The sequence below is a fragment of the Mus pahari genome, chromosome 11, assembly GCF_900095145.1.
Source record: "Mus pahari chromosome 11, PAHARI_EIJ_v1.1, whole genome shotgun sequence".
Lineage (NCBI taxonomy): Eukaryota > Metazoa > Chordata > Mammalia > Rodentia > Muridae > Mus > Mus pahari.
Genome location: NC_034600.1, coordinates 38,630,997 through 38,650,335, shown reverse-complemented (window position 1 = coordinate 38,650,335; position 19,339 = coordinate 38,630,997). Strand labels below are relative to the sequence as shown.

The following is a 19,339-nucleotide window of genomic DNA, read 5'->3' as shown; positions in this document are numbered from 1 at the left end:
GGGGGAGAGGGAGAGGGGGAGGGGGAGAGAGAGAACCGGTACTCAAGCAGGGCAGGAACCTAGAGAGAGATCATTTTCCTTTGAGTAGAGTTCATGTCCGTTCTCTATAAAGCTGAGGGGGCCTTAAAGTCCTTGCAGTAAGCACAGCCCCAGGCTGCCAAGGCTCTCCCAGACTGTACGGTGTGCAGGAGAGACTTGTCCCTGTTCCTTCATGGAACAAATTGGAAAACTGCTATGTGCCAAGCGTCCTCTCTTGACACTAGAGTTATGTAGTCAGATACCCTTTCCCCTTTCCAAGGAACGTGCGACCTCGTGGGAGGACAGACACAAGCGAGGATAAGTGCGCAGAGAAGTAAAAGCAGCGGAGGCACAGGTGAGGAAGAAAATGGATTAAGTTTGTGATGGAGCAGGGGAACTTCCTAGTCGGGAAGGTGGAGGGCACGGGAGAGTGTGTGCAGGCTGAGGAGTCTGGAGGGGGGCAAGAACAAAGAACAAGGCTCGGGGGCAGAAATGAACCCTGTCAGGAGAACAGAAGCAAACACAGAGCGAAGATGGGGAGACTGATGCTTCATTCCAGGGTGATGGGAAGGCAGATCATCCTGGATGGTGGGAGCAACTCTCATTTCCGTCTCCATGTGAGACGAAAGTGTCAGAAGCTATTCATTTAAAGTGTGCAGTTTTCGAAGACATAGACCTCCAATTCACCATCTTCAGCATTCCTAAATGCACAAGTCGCTGCTATCTGACGCTTTCACTCGGGTTTGCTGCCATCACCACCATCTGTCTCCAGATTTGGTTGCCTTGTGCAACCAAAATTCCTGTCATAAGCTTTTAAGCACAACAGTCACATGATCTCAACCTATGCTTTTAAAATTTTGGTTTGTTTCTTGGCAGAGAATTGATTATAGGAGCACAGTAGGAATAGTGGCTTATAGTTCCTGACAGAGCTAGCATGAACGCTGCTAATTTGAACATAGACAACAGATAAGGAGAACTGGAGGTGACCGCTAGGTCAGCGGTTCCCAACCTTCCTAACGTTGCACTGACTGCTCTTCCAGAGGTCCTAAGTTCAATTCCCAGCAACCACATGGTGGTTCACAACCATCTGTAATGGGATCTGATGCCCTCTTCTAGTGTATCTGAAAATAGCTACAGTGTACTCATATACATAAGTCTTTAAAATAAATAAGATTAAAGCATGTATAGAACACATAGCACAGGGCTTGACAGAGAGCCGGTGATCAGTAAGTGTTATTACAATACATGCTTTCTTCTTCTTCTTTTATAACGTAACGTGGATTTTGTTCATTAACCTGTTAATGCATTAGAAAGAATGGCTAATCCTTCCATGATATTGTGGGCTAGAATGAGTGACATCACACCCACTCAATTTGTCAGATTAGCAGCCCTAAGGAAGCTATCAGGTGATAGACAACTGTGATCCTGCCAGAGTGTGTGATTTTCCTTTCCACTCTCGTGTAGACTACTTGTGGCAGGTAGAAACCAGTGAGCTAAGCTCTACATTTTTGGCTCACATTATTCAAAGCAAATTTAGAAGACCTGTGGATGCCCAAAGTCCAATTATGAACAAAAAGTACGAGTTGATCATGTAGCATCATGGGGGGGGGGTGCTGTGCAATGAAAAGAAAGATCTGCCTATGTGTGTGCTGGTGGGTTCCAGGGGCAAAGGTTCCCCCTGTCTATTGCTGTAGGCACATGGGTCAGCTCCAGAATCAACAGTACTTGCCACTTCCTACAGTGTGGCAAAAGTAACGGCAGAGAGTAGCAATTTAACTGCGTCTGGAAGATGATGATGATGATGATGATGATGATGATGATGGTGATGATGATGATGATGATGATGATGATGATTTTAGTTGTCGGGGGGGGTAACTATTTTAAATTCTGTATATAACATAAATATTTTCTTTATCATAAACTATCCAAACACGTACTATTTCCCTACTTTTTCAAAGTCTAAAACCTTCCTTGAGGATGAACCCATTAATAATATCTTTCCAGTATTGGACATACCAAGACCTTATTTTCTCCAATGTCCAGTTTTCATGGTTACCTGGATCAAAAATGCTATAACAAAGGCAAGGCTTGTAAGGCAAGTACAGGACGTCAGCTTTCAATTCAGCTTTTTCTTTTCTTTTCTTTTCTTTTCTTTTCTTTTCTTTTCTTTTCTTTTCTTTCTTTCTTTTTTTCTTTTTTTTTTCCGGGGGGGGTGTTTGTTTGTTTGTTTTTGCGGTTTTACAATTTTCTTTTCTGATCTTTTGTAGTTTTCTGGACCACTTTTTCAGGGCTCCCTTTCCCGGGAATTTCCCAAAGAATTCAATTTGCCTCCCACAGAAACAATAATACTCTTTCCTGCTGAACTTACGCTCCATCAGTTCACACACTTATTTACATTATCTATTGCAACCATACGTGTAACTGGACCCAGAGGGTTTACAATAAACACATAGCCCTGTTGGGCAAACAGCGCAGGAGCTGGATGGGAACGTGTTACTGGGAGCTGGCGTTCTCTATCTTTGGCCACTGCCCGGTGTGTGTATGGTGACATGAGGACCTGCAGTCGTATCAGGTTAACATGTTAGATTTTCAATAGAATTGCATGGTTGAGTTGTAGGGCTACCGGGTTTTCCTTCCCACAATCCCTCGTGCCTGTCCTTTTCAACTTGGGCTCAGCCAAAGCCTCCCTTTCGCCAGCGTTTAGATGGCTCCCGCAAAGAAGGGTGGCGAGAAGAAAAAGGGCTGTTCTGCCATCAACGAGTGGTGACCCGAGAATACACCATCAACTTTCACAAGCGCATCCACGGAGTGGGCTTCAGAAAGCGTGCTCCTAGGGCACTCAAAGAAATCCGGACATGTGCTATAAAGGAGATGGGGGCTCCAGATGTGCGCATGGACATAATAAAGCTCAGTAAAGCTGTCTGGGCCAAGGGAATAGGAATGTTCCGTATCACATCCGAGTACATTTGTCCAGAAAACGTAATGAGACGAGGATTCACCAAATAAGCTGTACACTCTGGTAACTTACGCGCCTGTTATCACATTCAAAAATCTACAGCCGGTCAATGTGGATGAGGGCTAACCCGCTGGATGCCAATAAAGTTGCAGAAAAAAAGAAAGAAAAAAGAAAGAAAAAAGAAAAAAAGAACTGCACTGTTGCTTGGGAGATGGAAGGTGGAAACCACATGCAAATTGCCAACATCCAACCATTTTTTTTTTTTTATCTATAGGAATGGCAACTATATATGAGCAACATATTTTTTAAAAGACACTAACTATATTTAATGATAAATGGTTTACCCATTGCTCATATTTTTTTTTCTTCCTTTGAAAATAAACATTGACACTCGCACCTTGATTTAAAACACGCTATCTACATAAGGGCGGGAACCCACCCTAGGCTCCTGAAGAATAAGCACTCAGACTCCGGATTCCTAAGAACATCAGTCAATCCTGCCTTCTTTCGTCAAGTCACACTTGCTTGATAGAGTTACAGGGAGGAGGATGAGGGCTGATGTTATCCTCCTGTGCTAAGTAGATGGTGGGTAAGCAACAAGATTTGAATATGTAGTGAACACTGTTGGTGGTTGAGTCACGGGATCCTACCCTTTATTGTCTACCTAAACAGGCACAGAAAAGAGGTAAGAGGGGCAGGGAAGCACAGGCCGAAGGAAGGTCACCCTGAAGTAAGAAGCATCCATCCCCTCTCTCAGTTCTGTGCTATCACATCATTCAATCCTGAAAACACGACGCAAATCACAATGTCATCTGAGATAGGAAAGAAGAAGGCAGATGGATGAACATTCTGGGCTACTGAAGCTACTCGGAGGCCAGATCGTACATCCCTGCCATTACTCGAAAGTCTACACTGGCTTTATTATTAGGATTGCTTCACAAAGCGATAGCATCACCCTTCCACCGCAGCTCCATGTCAACCACAGAGTTGGTATACAGGGTGGGGAAAGCTTGACTGCATAGACCTTGGGTTTGAACCTTTGCTGCGTGCTTCGCCTTGTGTGGCAGCAGTACGCTTCCTGCTTTTCCCCCTCACTGTGCGCATGCGCAAGACGACCCCCCCTCCCCCATAGACCTTGCTGACTCGTGAGACAAGTGTGAAGTGCTTCTCTATAACTGGTACTGATGCCTGAGAAACAACCAGAATCTCTACCTCCTTGTTGTCTACAGAGATTCCTCATTTAAATGCGGATTTGAGCATCCTAGAAGCACTGAGGTACAAAGGATGCCCATGCTCTCTGTTTTTTGTAATCCTGAAATTGACAGGCAAGCAGGGAATATAAACAATGGAGGCAGCTGCCCTTTCCAAATCAGATAGTGAGATGAGGCAGAACCTGTATAGGAGAGGTTCACAGTGCCCAAGTGTCAGACACCAGACGGTTGAGTGATAAAATTTTCACAGGTTCCTTACCTGCATCCAGGAACATCTCCACCCCTGACTACAGAACAAAAGAAAAAAAGATCTTCACTAGGTAAAAGCAGGGCTCTCAGTAAACCTTTTCCCCTGCTTCGTAGGCAACTTTATCTCATGCTGTTTTATATAGTTATGCAAAAGTATTTTCAGTGGAGGGTATTAAGGCATCCCATATCAACCTCTAGTCTACACACACACACAAACACACACACAGAGAGAGACAGAGACAGAGACAGTGACACAGAGACAGAGACAGAGGTACACACAGTCTTTCACACACAGACACACAAAGAGGCACACACATAGTCACACATAGAGACACACAGACAGAGAGGCACACAGTCACACACACAAGTACACACACAGAGGCACACACACAGAGATCCAGTCTCTCTCACACACACAATGAGGGAAAGAGAGGTGTGTGCACGCGTGTGTAACACACACACCACACACTTTCCAACTCTTGGATCTTTTCCCTTCTTTCCCTTTTGGGATTTCATGTCCCAACCATCACCCACTTCCCAGTTGCCCAGAGAGTCCCCTAGTCTGTCTCTATTTTACCTGCCCCACTCATCTTTGTATGACAGCTGTTCAGTACTTTGCCCCACTAACCCACACAGCCTTGGACAGGTCCCGAGCCTGTCCAGCCCACCCTGCCCGACATGCAGCTGACAGTCAAATGTTTTCTCAGGCCACAACTTGTAAGCCTTTGTCCGGGATTGGCCCTGTGCCTTACATTAAAAGGAAAGAACCTGGGCTGTGTTATTTAAGAATCTGTTACCTATTGCTTTTCCAGAGGGGTTGGTTGTTAACCTGGAAAACTTGTGGCGTTACACGGAAGTCAAGTTTCTTTCTTACTAGTATTTTAAGGTAGCAGACAAGTTCTCGGGGGATGCTCAGTGGCTAGCGCTCTTGTTGCGCAGGTGCAAGGACCTGAGTTTGGATCCCAGAGCCCGTGTAAAAGCTATGTTCATTCTTCACACCTGCAGCTTCTCCTCTTCTGCTTTCATGTCACGTGTGTTCCAGTCCCTCAGTTTCTGTCCCTTCTCCTTCCTAACTCCTTCCCCCCCCCCCCACTAATGGCTGTCTTGATGCCCATAAGCATGTATGTATGTATCTCTGTGCTTGCTGATTTGGAATCCTTGGGCATATGCCCAGGTACAACTGGATCTTATGGCAGTTTCTACATTAGATTTTTAAGACTACCCTACACTGACATCGTAGTAAGTATACCAGTTTTTATATTTCCCCCAACCAGGGCACGCATAATACATCCTTACAGGCATTTGTGGGTCTCTGTAGAAACATTTCATTTGAATAATATGTAAGAACTGTATGTGACAGTCAGTCTACTGCTATCATTTATTAAAAGGGTACTTTTTTCTAAGCCCAGTGTGTTACGATGTGCTTTTAATTGATCTGTATCAGTTATGAAGCACGGTAGGAAATTTCACTGTTGTAGAAGACCAAAAAAAAAAAAAAAGTTTTCTTGAAAAGAGTCTCAGGTAGCCCAGGCTGAACCCAAACTCACTATATAGCTAAAGATGATCTTACACTTTTAATCCGCCTGCCTCCACCTCCCAAAATTTGGGGATACAGGTATGTGTCACCATAGCTCTCTTTAGACAACCTATCTTTTTTTATCTGCCAAATTTGGTAGAGGTTACCAACTTTCCCATAAGTTCTGGGTTTTTCAAGGCTGAATGATTCATATGAAGACACGTGAGAAATATTCTTCTTTAAAGATCTGCTTATAGTATAATCCATAATATATGATATGAATCATTAAAGTCCAGATGGTTTCTACCATATCTACGGTGGCTCGAAATAGCATCCTTCCCTACCTTAAAAGTGATGCTTGCACAAGAGATACATCATAGAGAATAAACGACTTATTGAGGAAAAAATCCTACCTCTTGACTGGTAAATCTCTTGTCCTCTTATCTCATCACCTCAGACCTTACCATGTGCAGCTAACTCTGCTGGCCTTGCCTCCCCAGCTTAGTTCAGACACACAAGGCTTGGTGAAAGGAGCCCTGTTTATCCCGACTGCACCCTCCTCCGATGTCATATGTAATGACAGAAAAAGACATTTAACGGTTAAACATAGCCACTGCCTCTTCTGTTCACTGATGTTTTATGCACTTTTATATATGTGCTGTATTTCCAATTTTTAAAAAAAAAAAAAAGATTATTTTGAGAAAACTTACTGTTTTGTTTCCTATTTTGTTTTGAGATTCACACTTCCTATAAAATTTGGCTCCTGAATCACACCAGGAGATGCAACGATTAATCGGGACAACCGGGTACCTCAGCATGGCAATACACCCGGCAGAGGTTTGCCTCTCTCCCATTTGCACTGTCTGCCAGCTCCCCCACGCCTACCAGTGCAAACTTATGAATATCCTATAAAGCTGGCTTCTACTACCATCAAGGCTACTACTGGGCCTGAGCTACCTTAGCTCATGTTGTACTTTGGTCTACAAATATCTATTAAGTGACTACTACACAGAACGCCTGATAGTGTAATGTTTTAAGTTGCCCAGGACCTCCTGGAAGAAAGCAAACACTAAAGAAGATAATGGAAATGTGTATTGGCTGAGGATGGGGCTCAGTTGGTCGGATGCTTATCTAGCATGCATAAAGCCTCAGGTTTCCCTCTCCAGCACTGAATAATACTGGAAATTGTGGCATGTGCTTATAATCACAACAATTCAGAGGTTAGAAGCAGAAGAATCTGAAGTTCAAGGTCATCCTCGGCTACCCAGAGAGTTCGAAGCCAGCCTGGAATACATGAGACCTTATTTCAAAATAAATAAGAGGGAAAAGAAAGGCGGGTATGATGAGTGATAAGTATGTGTTCGAATTGGGAAAGAGGAAGTGTGGTGAAGAGCAGATGGGAGGGGTGCAGGCTGAGACTGAGAAAGGCAAGAGAGAGCAGAGCTGGATAAATCCATAATTGGGATTAGGGAGCGGTGGCAGGAGGCAGGATGGCTGAGTTTTTGCATCTTGGTGACTAGGTTAATGATGGCAGAAATCATCTTCTATGGGAGCTTTGGGAAGACATGGAGCACAGAAACAGAGTATTATAATGTCTCCTCAAAGATCCTAGACTAAACTGAATACACAGGGCCCCTGGATTTCAATTGAAGTTAAGTAGACTTGAAAAATGAGTTTTTAGGAAATCAACCTGTCAATCTAATTTTCTATCTTTTAAAGATATCTATCTTATAAAGGGCTGGGCGCGTGGCTCAGACCAAGAGTAAACACTTAACATGTGCAAGGCCCACTGTGGTTCACACCCGGTAGCAGGGAGACAAGAAGAGGGATCAAGAGACTGGTATCAGCTTTAGCTGGTACAGTAAAAAAAAAGGAACAAGAAGGAAAAGGAGCCAGAGATTAAGAGTCCCGGGCCTGATGCTTGAACCTGCATAGCGTTTAGCGACAGTAAGATCCAAGAACTCTGGGTTCATCAGACTAGCAGAGTGGCCAAGAGCTCCTGGCTAGTTGCAGGCCAAGTCCCAAACAGAAAACAATATCTACTTAACAGGTTTCTTGAGGACTGACAGGGTTAAGCTCTCAGTGCCAGGCACACAAGCACAGGATAAGCATCTGCTACGGGGTAAGGGAAAGGGATTTTTTTTTTAAAACCTAGTCCTCGATGACCTTGGGGAGAACAATTTCCCCCTGAGCAAAAACTGCAAATTGTAAACCACAAGCGCAAAGTACGGAGGTGGCGTCACTCACTAAAGAGGATGAGTTTTGTATAAGAAACGCAAAACAGGAGTGAGAGGAAGAAAATGACCCGGGAGCTCAGAGCTGAGCGAAAACGCTCAGGGGCTGCTTCGGGGACAGGAGGGAGCTCAGTAGGCAGTCGCCGGTCTCTTAAACTATTGCTCAGTGGGAGTGGGGCTTTTGTGCCTTGCTGCCAGCCCAACCACTCCCGCCCCAAGTTCCCCAGTTAGTCCCCAAAGGCGCTTCTCTGAGTCCGGTAAGTTTGAATCAGCGAGGGCTGATAAGAAGGAAAGGCCCACTTCACCCCACAGGACACCTAGGCGATAAATGACAGGATTTGCCACTCCGTCTCCAGAACGACCTGTTCCACGGCCGTGGACTCATCCTCCCTCCCTGGCCCGCAGCAGTCACCGGGACGGGATGCTGTTCCCGGAGCCAAAGAGACAGCGCCCTAAGTTCCCGCGGGCAGGCGGGACGCACCCAGAAGCAGGAAGAAGGGATAGCTGGTTTGTGGGAAGCCAAGTCCCGGAGCCGAGAAAGTGACCTCCGCGGTCCAAGGTCGAGCAAGACCTTCCCTCCTTGAGTCTCACCCACAGCACCTCAGCACCCCATGCCCCGGGGGCCCCGATCTTCCCTAGGGGTGCAGGGCTCCAGGGCTCCGGGAGGCACAGGTGAGCGCGGCGCACCCGATCGGCGAGCAGCCCTGCCAGGAGGGAGGCCCTGCCCGGCCCCACGCCGCTCCCTTTTCCGTGAGACCCCCGGGGGCTCGGCCCCTTCGGCTCGCGCGTCCTTCCCCCGCAGCCCTCCGCGCCACCCCCCGAAAGCATCGCCCAGTCTGCTGGGGCCCGCAGCCCCGCACTCACCGCGCCGAGGGGCGAGCAGCGCGCGCGGGAGCCGAGGGCGGCGGCGGGCGGTGCGAGCGCAGCTCTCACAGCGGCCCCTGCTGCCGGGGCTGCGGACCAGGCTGCGAGGGGCGGAGGCGGTGGGGTGGCACCTGCCGGCTCTCCCAGCCCCGCGCGTCACCCGGGACCGCCCCTCCGGCCCGCCTGCCCGCCGCCGCCAGGTGCCGCCGAGGGGTGGGGAGTCATGCCAGTCTCTCCCGCTGCCGCCCTCGCCGCGGGTAGAGCCTGGCCCCGAGCAACCCAGGGTGCAATAGGGGGCCGGTTCCCGTTCGCTCTACTGGTGCCCTTTCTTTCTGAGCGTGAATGCCATGATCTGGGTTCATCCGCATGCTTAACCAAAATACTATGGGAATTGTCATCCTGCTTGACTCTGATGGATTACAGGACGGGCGGAGGGCGCAGGTGGAGGGAAGAAGGGTTGAAAGAGAAATAGGTCTCTAAAATGGAGACCAGACCAGTAAAGATGCCCAAGCCAGAATTGGGCAGCTCAATCCCTTCTTATTATTAAGAAATGAATTGTTGAGAAATTGGAGGCGCGGGGAGGCTTTTAGTGCAATGAAGAACAGACTGTATGCAACTTTTTTTTAATGGTAATCAGAACTGGCACAAGGAACAAAGTTTAGCAAACTCCTGTCTCCTTCAATGATTGTTGGATTGGAAGTGCTGAGCTTGATGAATGTAGGCCTGGGCTTGTGCACTGGACTTCTTCTTCTTTTTTTTTTTAATGAGCTAGTCCTGTGTTTAGTTACGATTTCTAATCAAGTGTAATAGCAGGAAGGCAAAATGTAAGTCTAGAGGTACCTGCTTCTACAGCAAAACCGAAAACTAGAATAAACCTAAAACTACGCCCCGAACTCCAATCCCCTGTGCGACTGACTGCCTCACCACGTGGGCTGTGCTTGCGCTAGAATTCCTAACCTAGAATCAGGATAGGAAGAAGACTCTTGCCCAGCAGTGGTGGCGCACGCCTTTAATCCCAGCACTCAGGAGGCAGAGGCAGGCGGATTATTGAGTTCGAGGCCAGCCTGGTCTGCAGAGTGAGCTCCAGGACAGCCAGGGCTACACAGAGAAACCCTGTCTCGAAAAACCAAAATAATAATAATAATAATAATAATAATAATAATAATAAATAAATAAGGAATAAGACTCTTGACAAGTAGAGAGGGTAGATAGGGAAAGCAAAACCAATCAAGCAAGCAAGCCTCCCATGACCCAACCCTAGAACATTGAAAATAAGGTTTCAGTGTCTAACATAAAACTCTGGGCACTCCCTCTGAAGAGTCAATGAGAGGGCAACTCCCAAAGCACAGAAGTTCAAATGCAAATTAAGAAGCTGAAGATTTCTTCTACTGGAGATAAACTTGGTGGTAGAGGGCTTGCCGGGCATGTGCAAGGTCCTGAGCTCAGTGCTCTACATCAATCAACAAACAAACAAACGAATCCTTGTTTACTCTCTTCTTTCATCTTACAAATAAGTTGTTTGGTAGATTTGGGAACGCCTTAAAAATTAGAGACAATTGTCACATGCCTGTCACTGTTTCTATCTGTATAAAATTTCAAACATGCAAGAGCCTAATTAGATTCATGTAATTGGATTTAAGACCTATTTAATGCTGTTACCCCCCCACCCCCATCCCACCCCACTCCAGGATCCAGCAGACAACACAAACTAAAAACGTTCTGTCTTTTCAGGGAGGGAACCTTCAGACTAACCAGAGCTTACAATAACATTAATGTATAACCAGGTCGGGGGGGGGGGGGGGATGCTGTGTTCAGGTCCTGATGAGTACCACAGGAAAGGGAGGGGCATGGGGATTTTGAGGGGGGGAGGGGAGGGGGAAGCTGCATTGTTGAAGGCCTCCATGAAAGGAGCCTTTTGTGTCTTGTGGTTTTGAGATTCACTATGCAGCAGTGGCTGGGAATAAAATGGCTGATATTAACCCAGGCTATCCTCAAACGTATATCCCTCCTGTTCCCTGCTCCCCAGTGCTGAAATGACAGGCTAAGAGGAAGTCTGGGTCAAGATTTTTAAAGTGGCAAAGCTGTGTGTCTATAGGGGTAAAAAAACAAAAAAAGCACTCCAGGCAACAGGAACAGCAGCTAAGCTGAAGGCACGGGCACAGACAGGAGAAGGCATGGGCACAGACAGGAAGGAGGCCACAGTTCCCAGAAGACCCAGGAGGTTGGAGGAGCTGAACTGGAACAGGGAGGGCAACATCGAATGCCAGTAAAGTCTCAAGGAGCAGTTCTGAAGGGTGGCACCTTCTGGCCACTCGGTTTTAAACCTTTTCTTTTCTTTTTCTTTTTTTTTCTTTCCTTCCTTTTTTCTTTTTCTTTCCTTTTCCTTTTCTTTCTTCTTATGTCTTCTTGGGGGCAAGATCTGGCTATGAAATCCAGGCTGCCCTCAAACTTTCAATCCTCCTGCCTCAGCCTCCTAAGTTCTGGGATGATAGGCCTTTTGTTCCAGCCTGGCATTTTAAAGTAAGCGTCCTAACAACTTTACTGAGACTAGAATAGGGGATGGGGGGAGGGGGGATGGCAGAGACAGAGCAAGGAGACAGCTAAGAGACTCTTTCACAATCCAGATTAGATAAAGCAAAGGCAACGAGGAGTTGGTCTAAGTGAAAAGGTCAGGCTTTAAAATACATTCTGGCATTCAGAGGCAGAGGCTGGTGGGTCTCTATGAGTTCAAGGCCAGCCTGGTTTATGTAGGGAGCTCCAGGTCAACCACACCCTGTCTCATCACCCCACCTCCGATACATCTTGATGACAAGTGCCAACCCGATTCCCAAAGAACTGAGGTGAGCGATAAGAGAGGGTGTGTTCAAAAAAAATTACTTCAAAGCGTTTTCCATAAGTTACTGCAAAGAACATGTTGCTTGTATAAAGAGGAAGACAGAGAAAAAAGTAGGGCAAAGGGCAGAGCTTGTTCGAAGGCTGATTTAAATGGAGAAGGCCATTAGGTATCCAAGTGGGTGTATCAGACATCAGACACGCAGTTGGTTATCTCAGTCTGCAGACTGAGAGGGGGGCTTGGCTGGGAATGTAAATTTAGGACTTATCAGCCTCATGATATTTTTTAAAGATGGGTAAGAGCATCGTAAAATGAGAAAAGAGATGAGGAGTCTGCAGACAGGCTCCTGGGACACTGCAGAGGTGAGTGGTTAGGGATTGGGGATGGAGAGCCAGTCTGGAGGAAAATCGGAGCAACCATGATTCCTGGAAGGTAGCTCTGTTAGGAATGCCATAGTAGCAGTGTATAGCAAATCACTCCCTAGCAAAATAACTAGTAGATGTGCCTTTGTCTTCATGGCCACCAATCTGTACGTAGGTTTAGTAGACAAGCTGGCCTTGCCTCAACTGATGGCCTCTGAAACCAAGAAAGAAGACGCAGCAGCTGGCTTGAGACCTCACAGCACACCACTCAAGTCCAAATGGCACTCCAAAGCTTATGAGAAGTTCCCTGCCACATCAGGTGGGCTAACAGTCCATTGCCTTGAAGCCATCAGAGAGCCGGATTCAACATCTCTGACCTATAAAAATATGAAGCCAACTCTGGAAGGTGGTGAAAAAGAACGCTTGCTAAAGAATAACACAGATTCTTATCACTGTAGGAGAAAAACAACATGTTACAACATGGAGCTAGTGAATGCCGAGTACTAGACGAGACCGTGGATTTAACAATATGGAAGTCATCCACCGAATGTGACACAGATGGCTTTACTTAAATGGACAGGGTGAAACTTTGGCCAGAGTGGGTTTCAAGAGTAGATGGGAAGAGAGCAATCGCAGAAGAGAGCTTTAGACTGTTGACTATCCAGTTTGCTGTGGAGTCAGGAAGGGATCCAAGGAGATCAGAGTGAAGCACAAGCATTGTCAACTATGCAGAGGCTCTGTTGTACATACATATTAAAAGGAAGAAAGAAAAAGACAGACAGAGAGAGAGAGAGACAGAGAGAGGGGGAGGGAGAAAGAGGGGGAGGGAAAAAGAGAGAAAGAGAGAGAGAGAGAGAGAGAGAGAGAGAGAGAGAGAGAGAGGCAGGCAGGCAGGCAGGCAATAGTTAGAACTCTAGCCTACTTTGATTCTTTTTATTCCAAAGAGGAATTCAGAAACAACAGCAGGCCATTCCTGTGGTTTTTGTTACATAGCCCTCATACATACTGTGATTTTTTTCATGTAAATGTAAAATAAACAACTACATTGTAAATAACTAGTACCAGACCACATATATTATCCCAAAACTGTTCTGTAGTCAACTTTTATTTTATTTTTTAGATTTATTTTTAGTGCATGCACACTGATTTATTGTGTGTGTGTGTGTGTGTGTGTGTGTGTGTGTGTGTGTGTGTACCATGTATGCATGACCCTAGTGTGGAGGTCAGAGGGAATCTAATAGGAGTCAGCTCTCTCCCATCCAGCAGCAACCATCTTTACCCACGGAGCCATCTTACCAGTCTCAACCAATCCTTGTCAATGACTTATTAGTGTAGATGCATGTAAGTTTTTATTCATTTAATTACTACAGTATTGAACAACAAAGCCTTTGTACATTTGCCTGATGATGAACAAAGTTAAGTTATAACAAAATACCATAGGCTAGATAGATTAGATAAGTGGCATTTTCTTACAGTTATACAGTCAAGTCCAAGGTCAGGTCCTGGAAGGGACCTATTCAGTTTGCAGGTGGCGATCTTCTTGATCTTGCTCATGGATTCTCTTTCTTCTTGGGAGTGTGTTTAGAAGAGGATCGGGGCACCCTCATTCTGATGTCTCATCTACAACTACCCCCGAAAGCTAATCATTTTAGGCCAATGATTCCCAAAAGTTTTCCTCTGAACTCCACAAGTCTGTGAACTGCACAAGCATGTGTGCATACATCCCACAAATAAATACATTTAAAAACTGAAACATGAAAACCCAATCATTTGAAAGGCCCACCTCCAAATATCACCAGTTCTAAACTCAGGGAAGCGCTTTTAGTATGCAGCGCTTAATGTTTTATTCTCCTAAGTAGTGTCGAATTATACATTTATTACAATATGTAATAACTCAGTTTGCCCCCTAGCCCTTGCCAACATGTGGCCTTCTTAGATCATATATATTATACAACATCTAATCATGACAACACAATATAGACATGGAATAAGCACATTATTACGATAATCCTTTTGTACTCTTATTTCCACTGTCGGCTGGGCAGTAGTAGATCTCCATTGATGATCTATCTAATGGCCTCAGACCTTACACTTCACCAGTCTGACAGATGTGAGGTGCCATCTCACCGTGGCTTTGATGAACATGCTCAGTGATACTGAACAGCATCTCGTGAGTTCATATACTCACTTGACATTCTAAAATTGGTATCCAGTGCTCTGGATCACTTAAAAATTATTCTTATTTTTAAACAAGCAGTCAATCCAACACAAAAGTAGATGGGGCTGGAGGGTAGGCTCAGTCAGTGCACGTGTGCACCACCACCAAGCCTGACGACCTGTGTAGCCTTCTGTGTCCACAGGATGAAGGAGAGAAGTGACTTCTGAAAGGTGTCCTCTTATGTCTACACTGGTGGGCACACACTCAGGCAAAACACACATGCACATAATATAAAAAATAATCTAATCGTTTAGTGTTTTACACACACACACACACACACACACCACATTATAACTTTGAATCTTGCTGATGTACATAGTAAAAACCTCCTGCCTGCCTTTGTCCTATCCAAATTGTTCTGATAGGCTTCCAGAGATATTTTGTAACGTGTATAAAAGACAACACGAGCATTTATTTATTTGTTTGCCTATTTATTTTCTTAATAAAAATACTGGAAAACTTCACATACTTCTATATTCCTCCTTTTTCCTTAATAAACAGTGAGTCTTGATGTTCAATCCATAAAATCTCTATTTATTTACCTTCTATATCTCTACAATATGACTCGATCATGATTTATTTAACCAGTTCCTTGACGTTAAAAACAATAGTAAACACATAGACTAACACGTTCCATCTCCCCACCAACACACGGAAACGTTAAGGCATATAATTTTGTTTGAATTGCTTTAAACGTATAAGGATAATTTGGCCTCTTTAAAATATTGAGATGATCCTAGCCATAAACATATTTATGACTTCTCCATTTCTGAAAAACTTTTTTTTTTTTTTACAGAAAAGGTTTCACTATTTAACCCGGGTTGACCTCAAACTTGATACACTTGCACCTCATGCTCTGTATGCTGAGATCATAGACATATGCTACCATGCCTAACTTCTCTGGGTATTTTTTAGTTTGTTAAATAATTTTATGCATATGAACGTTTTGTCTGAATGTGTAGCTGTGTACCACTGAAGTGCTCTCTCGTCCTGCTAACTTCTTGGTTAATAGCTTTAATTCTCTCTATATCTGTCTTTCTGTGTTATACTTGTTCATTTTGTACTTATTGCTGCTACTGTAAATTATTCAGCAAATAGAGGCTTTATGTGTATTTAAGTTATATTTTCAATTGTAAATTTAAAACCATTACTAATTTTTAGATTTAATCTTTTTTGTGAGTGAGTGAGTGAGTGTGTGTGTGTGTGTGTGTGTGTGTGTGTGTGTGTGTGTGTGAAGACACATGATCTGAGGCCACATGACTGATACAGGACTGAGGCCAGTGCAGACACATGAACAATGGTGTGGCCCAGGCTACAGAACAACTTTCTGTTCTTCTCTTCCATTTTGGGTGAGTTCCAGTTACAGAACACAGGTTGTCAGCCTTATACAGCAAGCACCTTTACCCTCTGAACCATCTTGTTATCCCCAAAATGTTATACTTTTTGTGTAATTCTGTGTCCCTTGTCTTTACTGAACTCTCATTTTATTAACTTGGCTATTACTTCTTTTAAACCTTATCTTGAGTTAATGACTTCCCTTGAGAATAAATAAACTTTTATTTCTGCTCACCGCTTTTCATCCATGGAGAGGAAGACTGAATCCATACTGGTTACTTCTCTTAGCAGTGGCCACCAAACATTACTGAAAGCCAGGATCATTGGATGGTTAAAATGCACATTTCTAGATCTGGGTGTAGTGATGTATGCTTGTAATCCAAACACTTAGAGGTTGAGACAGGAAGATCACCATGAGTTTAAGGCCAGCCTGGGACATACAGCAAATTCAAGATAAGAATATATATAAAATAAAAAAATATATAAAAAAATCAGTCTCCCAGAAAAGCATTTTCAGGGATGCCGATTTAGTAGCCCAAAAGGGTAGGCCAACATTTCCATAACACTCTGCATGATTCTGATACAGATATTGTATGACTGGCAGTTTAACACGCTGTGTGGCCCATATCTCCTGACATGTCTTTATTACCTATCCACCTAGATTATGAACTCTTCAGGAAAGAGATTTTGTCTTGCTTTTCAATCCTTGTTGCCTAGGAGAATAGCTTACATGCCAAAGATGCTGTCTTAGTTAGGGTTTCCATTGCTGTGAAGAGACACCATGGCCAAGGCAACTCTTATAAAAGACATTTAATTGGGGCTGGCTTATAGGTTCTGAGGTTCAGTCCATTATCATCATGGCAGGAAAGTATGGCAATGTCCAGGCAGGCATGGTGCTGGAGGAGCCGAGAGTTCTACATTGTGGTTTGAAGGCTGCTGGGAGAGAGACTGATCCCACATGGCTAGGAGGAGGGTCTCAAAGCCCACCCCATAGTAACACACTTCCTCCCATAAAGTCACACCCACACCCACAAGGCCACACCCACTCTCACAAGGCCACACCTTCTAATAGCCATTCCCTTGGCCAAGCATATTAAACCACCACAGATGCCAAATAAGTGTGTAGATGGCGAGGAGAAACTGGATAAAGTTGGGGCGCACAAGTGCCTTAAAATACTTACAGTCATATCTCTGGTATGTGTGAAAATAACTGGTTTAGTCAAGACAAGAACATAATGGCACTGTGCCAGGTACCTGACACCAGTCAGCCACTCCCAGATCCCACTGCATTATTTCAATCTCTTTATAGACTGTCTAGCTCAAAGGTTTCATTACTAATGATTGGATGCCGACACGAACTATGAGCCTCAGACAAATCACTTTCTTTGGGGTAATCCTGTTCATTTATGTAAAGTGCATGCTAAATTTTTATGCTATAAATGAGAGATATGAGGAAATACCATCCTTTAACTGACTGTTAACAGTCACTACTGTAATACTCTTCATACAAACTCCAATCATTCAAAACTGAATAAACATGTCTTTCTACTGTGAAGGATTACCACTGGTGAGCCTGAGATTAACATTGACTAATTTGATTTCAAATGCCATGAAAATGTTTCCTGTGCTCCTTGTAATACCTGAAAGGTGATTTAGTCAAGCAATCTTAATATCACAAAGTCCCAGATGGGGTGGGGCAAATCCAACAACATGGTAATTACCATGATCTACATTTTGTGATAAAGAGCCTTTCAAATAGAACTGCTGCCCTAATTTGTATCTTATCATGGCCAACAATGCACTATCCAGGAACACTACATTTTAATGCTTTAATTGAGGCAAGTATTTACAGTAACTAATTAGGAAGCTGTTATTATATTTATGCTTTGAAACTTCATTAGTTCTCAGTACTTTTCAGACGTTACCACATCCGTTATGCAGTTTGCCTTACATAGGGCTCTGTAAGTTTTAAGTAGGTGGCTAACTGATGTTCGGTGTGTTTAGGTTCACATAATTCAGAAGATATGGGCTCTGTTTTATCAGGGCAAAATTCATTGGTGCTTTGGTCATGCCTTGTAATCTTGCCTTATTTTAGCAATCACTGGGGTGATTATGTAACTTCTTACTAACTCTGGAAATTTGCTCCTTTGCCTGTCATTCCTTTAGAAAACCTTCATGAGCCACTGAGGGCGCTCTTTTAAAATCTGGAGCCTTGCTCCTGTAAAGCACAGACTCTACCACTAACCTACACGTTCAACCCAAAGATACTCTTATTAACAGACTATCAAATGTGATCTTAATTAAAGAAATTTGATTTTTACCAGTGATATACTGTTTCGTATTTTTATAGCATGTTTAATTTTTTTTTTAAAAAAAAGAAAATTTAAAAAGCCTGCGTTACTTTAACAAAACATTATAAACCAGGAAAGTTATAAACAGGAATTTACTTCTTACATGTCTGGATGCTGGGGCCAGGACCAAGGAACTGTCACTTCGATGTCTGGAGACATTTCTTCAGCAGACCTTCTTGCTATGCTCTTGTTAGTAGAAGAGGCAAGGCAGCTCTCTGGAGACCTTTATATGATACTACATCTGCAGAGGCTCTGTTCTTATGATCTCATCTCTTCCCCAAGGCTCCGCCTACCAATGCCAGAACACTGCTGACTAGATTTCAACATATGAATTTAAAGGGACACAATAAGACCATAATCCCACTACAGTAACAATGCTGAGGTAAATCAGCAGGAAGAGGTACCAGGAGTTATTGTTTGAAAAGTATGTGTGAACCTCAGTTGCAAACAGGAGTATCTAACTGTTCAAGCTTTCCTAAATTGTCCTAAGAATATTGCCTTTGTTCAAAATGTGTATTCTGAGCTGTTTGTTCTCTTTATTTTAGGTATGTGGTTGACATTTATAGGTCACTTGGCATAAGTGACAATGGAGACCAGCTCTAAAAATCAGGCTTAGTGGAGATGGGTATGCACAGGCTAGTGACTGAATTCCTACGTAAACAGGAAACCACACACTGCTTTCTAGCGTTCATTTTCTTTGGCACACGTTGCCCAGCACTGACTGTGCACATGGCTATAATTTAAAGGCAGTATCTCTGGTGTTGATTTTCCATATCTATTTTAATGCATTTCAAATGAGTTCTCTATTTTCTGATACAAGGCAATTATGTATGCAAAGCACTCTGAGGGCCAGGGATGTAGGTCAGTTGCTAGAACGCTTGTTTAAGGATACACAAAGTCCTAGGTTAGAACCCCAGCAGTACATAAACTAGGGACACATGTCACAGGACGTAAGCACTTGGGAGAGAAGATTGAGAAAGTCAATGTGACCCTCAACTACATACAGTGAGTTCAAGGTCAGCCTGGGACATCTGAAACCCTGTTTCAGAAGAGAGATAGAAAGAGAAGGACAGAGGAATGGCAGGATGGAGGAACAGAGTGGAGGAGAAGAAATGAAAGGAGAAGGAGATTGATTGATTGATTGATTGATTGTGACTTTCAACTCCAAAGGAAAATTTGCACTACTCAGCTA

General features: G+C 44.1%; 1 protein-coding gene and 1 pseudogene across 3 annotated transcripts in view; one reads left to right on the top strand and one right to left on the bottom strand.

Annotated features, from left to right (window-relative positions):
* Elovl7 (ELOVL fatty acid elongase 7) overlaps positions 1–18,300 on the bottom strand; it is an 84,246-nt gene extending 65,946 nt beyond the window's left edge. Inside the window, exon 1 of one of the 3 annotated variants that reach the window (XM_029544126.1) lies at positions 18,251–18,300. The gene's annotated coding sequence lies outside the window, so the exon portion shown is untranslated. Of the gene's footprint in view, positions 1–9,048; positions 9,146–18,250 lie in introns of those variants that run through there. The other 2 variants (XM_021208584.2, XM_029544128.1) reach the window with 2 other exon arrangements.
* LOC110328872 lies at positions 2,723–3,100 on the top strand (annotated as a pseudogene).
* Positions 18,301–19,339: the final 1,039 nt, after the last annotated feature.